The 8,893-nt window shown below is 37.3% G+C and overlaps 1 pseudogene; it reads right to left on the bottom strand.

The window, feature by feature from the left end:
* Positions 1-3,967: 3,967 nt before the first annotated feature.
* Positions 3,968-5,858, bottom strand: LOC129646973 (olfactory receptor 6C2-like; annotated as a pseudogene).
* Positions 5,859-8,893: the final 3,035 nt, after the last annotated feature.

Below are 8,893 nucleotides of genomic sequence, written 5' to 3'. Positions count from 1 at the left end.
GGAACAACTGTTTAGAAGTAGTTGATTTGATGAATTTGTTGGTCAGGAAAACGTATTTGGCACCAAATTTTATGGCTTTTTAATCATGTATCCCACATATAATGAGTCAATAGAATCAACAAACAAAATTGTCCGTGGAGACCCACATTTAAAAGTCACTAAGGTATACACGTGTTCCCCATCCTGAACCCTCCTCCATCCTCCCTCCCCGTACCATCTCTCTGGGTAGTCCCAGGGCACCAGCCCCAAGCATCTAGTATTGTGCATTGAACCTGTGTATACCTGTGGCGGATTCATGTTGATATATGCAAAACCAATACAATATTGTAAAGTTAAAAAATAAAATAAATTAAAAAAAGAAAGAAATGGTACAAAAAAAAAAAAAAGTCACTAAGCAATGTTAATATAAGTTTTGGCAATCAACTTTCCACAAGGTAGCAGTGGGAACATTGTCTTTGAGGACAAGAAAATGCAACAATAGCATTAGATACACTGTGATGGTGCAGGATAATAAAAGTCAAATGATAAAATGTTTGATTTTTTTTTACAGTGTCTAAGGCAAGTAATGATAAGATAATGAAAGAGAAACTCCCCAGGTCAGTAGGCGCCCAATATGCTACTGGAGATCAGTGGAGAAATAACTCTAGAAAGAGTGAAGGGATGGAGCCAAAGCAAAAAGAATACCCAGCTGTAGATGTGACTGCGGATAGAAGAAAGGTCTGATTCTGTAAAGAGCAATATTGCATAGGAACCTGGAATGTCAGGTCCATGAATCAAGGCAAATTGGAAGTGGTCAAACAGGAGATGGCAAGAGTGAATGTCGACATTCTAGGAATCAGCGAACTGAAATGGACTGGATGGGTGAATTTAACTCAGATGACCATTATATCTACTACTGCGGGCAGGAATCCTTCAGAAGAAACGGAGTAGCCATCATAGTCAACAAAAGAGTGTGAAATGCAGTACTTGGATGCAATCTCAAAAACGACAGAATGATCTCTGTTTGTTTCCAAGGCAAGCCATTCAATATCACAGTAATCCAAGTCTATGCCCTAACCAGTAACGCTGAAGAAGCTGAAGTTGAACGGTGCTATGAAGACCTACAAGACCTTTTAGAGCTAACACCCCAAAAAGATGTCCTTTTTATTATAGGGGACTGGAATGCAAAAGCAGGAAGTCAAGAAACACCTGGAGTAACAGGCAAATTTGGCCTTGGAATACGGAATGAAGCAGGGCAAAGACTAATAGAGTTTTGCCAAGAAAATGCACTGGTCATAACAAACACCCTTTTCCAACAACACAAGAGAAGGCTCTATACATGGACATCACCAGATGGTCAACACTGAAATCAGATTGATTATATTCTTTGCAGCCAAAGATGGAGAAGCTCTATACAGTCAGCAAAAACAAGACCAGGAGCTGACTGTAGCTCAGACGATGAACTCCTTATTGCCAAAATCAGACTTAAATTGAAGAAAGTAGGGAAAACCACTAGACCATTCAGGTATGACCTAAATCAAATCCCTTATGATTATACAGTGGTAGTGAGAAATACATTTAAGGGCCTAGATCTGATAGATAGAGTGCCTGATGAACTATGGAATGAGGTTCGTGACATTGTACAGGAGACAGGGATCAAGATCATCCCCGTGGAAAAGAAATGCAAAAAAGGAAAATGGCTGTCTGGGGAGGCCTTACAAATAGCTGTGAAAAGAAGAGAAGCGAAAAGCAAAGGAGAAAAGGAAAGACATAAGCATCTGAATGCAGAGTTCCAAAGAATAGCAAGAAGACATAAGAAAGCCTTCCTCAGCGATCAATGCAAAGAAAGAGAGGAAAATAACAGAATGGGAAAGACTAGAGATCTCTTCAAGAAAATCAGAGATACCAAAGGAACATTTCATGCAAAGATGGGCTCAATAAAGGGCAGAAATCGTATGGACCTAACAGAAGCAGAAGATATTAGGAAGAGATGGCAAGAATACACAGAAGGACTGTACAAAAAGGATCTTCACGACCCAGATAATCACGATGGTGTGATCACTGAACTAGAACCAGACATCCTGAAATGTGAAGTCAAGTGGGCCTTAGAAAGCATCACTATGAACAAAGCTAGTGAAGGTGATAGAATTCCAGTTGAGCTATTCCAAATCCTGAAAGATGATGCTGTGAAAATGCTGCACTCAATATGCCAGCAAATTTGCAAAACTCAACAGTGGCCACAGGACTGGAAAAGGTCAGTTTTCATTCCAGTCCCAAAGAAAGGCAATGCCAAAGAATGTTCAAACTACCACACAATTGCACTCATCTCACACGCTAGTAAAGTAATGCTCAAAATTCTCTAAGCCAGGCTTCAGCAATACATGAACCTTGAACTTCCTGATGTTCAAGCTGGTTTTAGAAAAGGCAGAGGAACCAGAGATCAAATTTCCAACATCCGTTGGATCATGGAAAAAGCAAGAGAGTTCCAGAAAAACATCTATTTCTGCTTTATTGACTATGCCAAAGCCTTTGACTGTGTGGATCACAATAAACTGTGGAAAATTCTGAAAGAGATGGGAATACCAGACCACCTGATCTGCCTCTTGAGAAATTTGTATGCAGGTCAGGAAGCAACAGTGAGAACTGGACGTGGAAGAACAGACTGGTTACACATAGGAAAAGGAGTATGTCAAGGCTGTATATTGTCACCCTGTTTATTTAACTTATATGCAGAGTACATCATGAGAAACGCTGAGCTGGAAGAAACACAAGCTCGAATCAAGATTGCCGGGAGAAATATCAATAACCTCAGATATGCAGATGACACCACCCTTATGGCAGAAAGTGAAGAGGAACTCAAAAGCCTCTTGATGAAAGTGAAAGTGGAGAGTGAAAAAGTTGGCTTATAGCTCTACATTCAGAAAACGAAGATCATGGCATCTGGTCCCATCACTTCATGGCAAATAGATGGGGAAACAGTGGAAACAGTGTCAGACTTTATTTTTCTGGGCTCCAAAATCACTGCAATGGTAACTGTAGCCACGAAATTAAAAGATGCTTACTCCTTGGAAGGAAAGTAATGACCAACCTAGATAGCATATTCAAAAGCAGAGACATTACTTTGCCAACAAAGGTTCATCTAGTCAAGGGTATGGTTTTTCCTGTGGTCATCTATGGATGTGAGAGTTGGACTGTGAAGAAGGCTGAGCGCCGAAGAATTGATGCTTTTGAACTGTGGTGTTGGACAAGTCTCTTGAGAGTCCCTTGGAGTGCAAGGAGATCCAACCAGTCCATTCTGAAGGAGATCAGCCCTGGGATTTCTTTGGAAGGAATGATGCTAAAGCTGAAACTCTAGTACTTTGGCCACCTCATGCGAAGAGTTGAGTCATTGGAAAAGACTCTGATGCTGGGAGGGATTGGGAGCAAGAGGAGAAGGGGATGACAGAGGATGAGATAGCTGGATGGCATCACTGACTCGATGGACGTGATTCTGGGTGAACTCTGAGAGCTGGTGATGGACAGGGAGGCCTTGGGTACTGCCATTCATGGGGTCACAAAGAGTCGGACATGACTGAGCGACTGATCTGATCTGATCTGAAGGCAATTAAATAGGCATAAGAAACCTTTATCCACTCTTTAAACAACTCATGGATACTATAAAAGTATGAACATAAAAAGGAAAAAAATGACATAGTAATTACAAGTGTAAATTATGTTATAAAATTAGCTTCAGAGATTTTCTCCTTCAACCAAAAGTACATAACTAAATCTGTAAAAACTTGTAATCTACCATTTACATACAACCTATGGCAATTCTATTTAATTATAAACATACAATTTATATATGAAAATCTTGTTTTCAGAAATGAAAGACTACCTTTAGGCGAATTCAGGGCAAACTGCACTTGTGATGACTCAGCAAAATAGCACCTGAGAGACACTGTTAACTTCAGGGACAAAGTCTTACATTTATTGCACACGAAAGAGTTTAGCCGAATGATGGGCATTTCATACAGTTGGCCATACCTAGAAATCAGTAGGCATAGGGAGTATACTGCTGTGAGCTGGCTCTGAATTATAGGTATACAATTTTGAGAGTTGTAATGAAATGTACTTTTTCAGGGAAGTTTGTAGGGAGATACATATAAGGCACAAGCTGGAATCAAGATTGCGGGGAGAAATATCAATAACCTCAGATATGCAGATGACACCACCCTTATGGCAGAAAGTTAAGAGGAGCTCAAAAGCCTCTTGATGAAAGTGAAAGAGGAGAGTGTAAAAGTTGGCTTAAAGCTCAACATTCAGAAAACTAAGGTCATGGTATTCAGTCCCTTCACTTCATGGCAAATAGATGGGGAAACAGTGGAAAAAGTGATTGACTTTATTTTTTTTTGGCTCCAAAATCACTGCAGATGGTGATTGCAGCCATGAAATAAATGGCTTACTCCTTGGAAGGAAAGTTATGACCAACATAGACAGCATATTAAAAAGCAGAGACATTACTTTGTCAACAAAGATCCATCTAGTCAAGGCTATGGTTTTTCCAGTAGTCATATATGGATGTGAGAGTTGGACTGTAAAGAAAGCTGAGCGCTGAAGAATTGGTGCTTTTGAACTGTGGTGTTAGAGAAGACTCTTGAGAGTCCCTTAGACTGCAAGGAGATCCAACCAGTCCATCCTAAAGGAGATCAGTCCTGGGTGTTCATTGGAAGGACTGATGACGAAGCTGAAATTCTAATACTTTTGCCACCTGATGCGAAGAGCTGACTCATTTGAAAAGACCTTGATGCTGGGAAAGATTGAGGGCAAGAAGAGAAGGGGATGCTAGAGGATGAGATGGTTGGATGGCATCACTGACTCAATGGACATGAGTTTGGGTAAACTCTGGGAGTTGGACAGGGAGGCCTGGCGTGCTGCAGTTCATGGGGTCGCTAATAGTTGGACATGACTGAGAAACTGAACTGAATAAATATATATATATATATATATATATATATATATATATATATAAAAGAAAAACACCTATCAATGTAACTATGAATGCACCTATCAGTGTGATGATGAATGTCACCACCGCACAGATTATAATCATCTGTTCTATGAACCATGTATCTGAGCTTGAGATCTTTAGGAGGGGACTTGCATCACACCCAAAATGATGAATGGCAGTGGAGTCACAGAATTCTAGCTGGAGGGCCGTAGTGAGTGGTGTGATGACAATCATCAACCCAGAGATACAGCAGCAGAGCACAAAGATGATGCATACTCTACTGTTCGTGAAGGGGTTTACAGATGGTAACGTAGTGGTCATAGGACATGATTGCCAGAAGAAAAAATACTGTGACTCCAGAGTCCAACAAAAATTATTTGACCAGCACAGGCATAAGCCCGTTATGGCTCAGATGGTAAAGCATCTGCCTGCAATGCAAGAGACCGAGGTTTGATCCCTGGGTTGGGAAGATCCCCTGAAGAAGAAAATGGCAGCCCACTCCAGTATTCTTCCCTGGAGAACTCCATGGACAGAGGAGCCTGGTGGGCTACAGTCCATGGAGTCTCAAAGATTTGGACATGACTGAGCAAATTTGACTTCACTTCTTCAGGTGTTACAAGTAATGCTATTGTCCCCACTTAATATTCTGTACAGGAATCTGGGAATACACACCGTTGAAAATGAGATTTCTAAGAAGGCAAAGTTTTTGAAGAAAAAATACATGTGTTTTAAGGTGAGAATCCATGAATGTGAGAATGATAATGGTTAGATTTCCAGTAACACTCATCACATATGTAAGAAATAAAAAGACAAAAATCAGAACTAGCAGCTGTGGGTCCTCTGTAAATCCCAACAAGATGAATGTTGTTATGACTGTGTGATTTCTCATTACCAGCTTTGATGTTTTATATGATCTACAAGTAAAAAGTCAAAGAAAAGTTATCCAAACAGATGAAATAATAAGCAAAAAAAAAAAATCAGTGAAATGGGAAAGAGAAACAAAACAGAAGATGAATATAATCAAAAGCTGATTCTTGGAAAGGATGTCTAATATTGATAAACTGTTATTGTGGCTGGTCTGGAAAAAAAGAGAAAAGGTGAAATGTATCAGCAATGTGAGGTATGACATCATTGCAGATTACACATATATAAAAACAGAAAAATATCATGTATCTACAAAGTAGATTAAATTAATGAATCAATGCTATGAAAGATACAGTCTACCAAAGCTAATTCAAGATGAAATATCTAACCTATATATCCCTATCTCTAGTATTAAAGTAAACAGGTACACAAATCATCCAACAAAGAGAACTGCAGCCTCAGGTGGTTTAATTGTATGTTTCTATCAAACACTGAAAAACAGGAAAAAGCCTGTATGATAACACATCCTTTCATACAGTTGTTGAGAGCAAAAATCATAGTATTATCTGATGTGATTGCCAATGTAAATAGTCAAGATATAAATGATAACTATCATGAGAAGTAGAAGTGTAAAGACAAAAAAGTTTTTTTTTACATTCTACCCCCAGTGGTAAATATTGTTTCCAAGTCATTTGTGAAATGTTCACTGTGTAGATTATCATTCACAGACCATGCACAAACTTGTAAAAGGTGATACAGTAAAAATCACATAGTATAAATTACATAAATTAAAATTGAACAGTAAAGTTATTCAATTGAATGCAGAAAAGGAGAAACAAAAGAATGAACAGCAATGGGAACAAACAAATATCAAGTAACAAAATGATAGGTCAAAGTCCAAACATAGATGATGATACACTGCCTATAAATGTTCAAAGCATACCACACTAATTAAAAGAGTTTATAAGAATGCATTTTTAAAAAAAATTGCCTACCTGGATGTTATATACAAGCACACCATTTGTATATAAGTTTTACTTATATATTTGAGGTTGTGTTTATGCATGTGTGTGTGTTTACATATAATATAACATCTATTGTCCCCATCTTAACCAATTTATAATATAGACCTAGAGACTTCCTCATTCGCCATAGGCCCAGAGACATCCATGATGACATTCAAGAACTGAAATGAATTTCTCACACCCTGTGAACTATCCAAATTAAAAAAAAAAAAGCACACGTTATATATATCTTACATATAAGTATATGTTTATATATAAATGTTTGTATGTATCCTTAGGAAATTGATAGGAACTATTTTAATTAGTTTTCCAAGTTTCAGAATAGAAAAATATTGATTTGAAAAATATACACATACTTACATTTTAGTCTGTCATTCAGGCTTCAGTTTTTGTTTTCTCCCCACGTAGTCTCACAATTAAACAAGAATTGTTAGTAATGACGTAGATATAGTCTAGTGATTCTTTCTCACTTGCACTCAAAGCCAGCAATGGAAATGCATAAACAGGCAGTATCAATTTTTATATCCATATGTGTAGCATTTACTGTGAATGACAATATGAGTCTAAATTTTAAAATGAACTATTTCCATATAATCTGAAGAGTTAGATAGTGGAAAGACTAGTAAAAAGGCAAAAGAAAATCAGAAATTATCTGATTGTTGAGAAGTTGATGTTCTGGTCCAACAATTTTTAGCAGAGAATGGTTCCCTGAAAAGTTTCACTAAAGATATGATTGAGGATGCTTTCTATATGTGATCAACCTGTAACAGGTAAGATAAACAAAGTTAGAAAAAAGTGTCCTTGAAAAAAAAAGAAAAAAGTGTCCTTGGTGACTATGCTTAAAAATCACTAATGAATGTAAAATATGATAATATAGAACAGCAAAACAAAAGCTAACAAATACACCTAGGAACTGGGACAGTCCTATAAGATGGGAGGTGCATTAATAACACCAAGGTAAGGAGGTATCTTCATGGTACTAAATCTTTGCAAAATGATGATCCAGATCATACTTTTTCATGCTAATTCACATTTTTTAATTTCTAATAATCATAGTTTTCAAATATTTATTGATAACTTACGCTTTGTTTATGAACAGGCTGTTATGGTCCTTTCACTGTTTTTGAATTAAAGTGATTCCTTATGCTTTTCTAAGACATTTGTATACATTCAAGGATATCAATCTTTGCAAGTCTTTTGTTGTAAATCCTATTTCACTATTCGTTATTTAGCATCTAATACTATTGTGTTGGCCAAGAAGTTTTTTTCAGTTTTTAAGCAAAAATAAAGGACACATTTTTCATTTTCACTAAGAACTTCATTGAAAAACATATTCAGTGTTTTGTTTCACTATTTTCCACCATTTTTCAAGCAACTTCATAATTCTATCTTGCCAAAACTTTTATACTTTGGAGCAAAGAGCTGTTCAAGGTGCCTTTTACAGTCTTCCAGGGAATTGGAATTTTTTTCCATTAAGAGGGTTGTGTAAAGACTGAAATAAATTGAGATCTGAAGGTGCAATATCCAGGAATATGTCAGATGAATCAGAACTTCTCAGACATGCTGTAACAGTTTTTGCCTGGTATTCAAGGAAACATGTAGTCTTCTATTATCCTGATGGAATATTATGGCTTTTCTGTTCACTAACTCCAGATACTTTTCATTGAGTGCTGCTTTTAGTTGGTCTAATTGGGAGCAGTACTTGTTGGAATTAATAGTTTGGTTTTTCAAAAGGAGCTCATAATAGAAGGACTCCTTTCCAGTCTCACCATATAGACAACATCACCTTGGTTGAAAACAGGCCTTTGATGTGGTTGGTGGTAGTTAATTTTGCTTGTGCTATGATCTGTTTCATTCCATATTATTGTGCAGTATCCACTTTTCATCATATGTCACAATTTGTTTTAATTTTCATTACTTTTAAGTAGAGAATTACATGTGGAAATATGGTCAGAAGTTTTTTCTCTCTTAACTTATGTGCAACCCAAACATTAAAATGATTAACATAACCAATATGGACTTCCCTAGTGGCTCA

Source organism: Bubalus kerabau, chromosome 1, assembly GCF_029407905.1.
Source record: "Bubalus kerabau isolate K-KA32 ecotype Philippines breed swamp buffalo chromosome 1, PCC_UOA_SB_1v2, whole genome shotgun sequence".
Lineage (NCBI taxonomy): Eukaryota > Metazoa > Chordata > Mammalia > Artiodactyla > Bovidae > Bubalus > Bubalus kerabau.
This window is presented reverse-complemented; position numbering and strand designations above follow the sequence as displayed.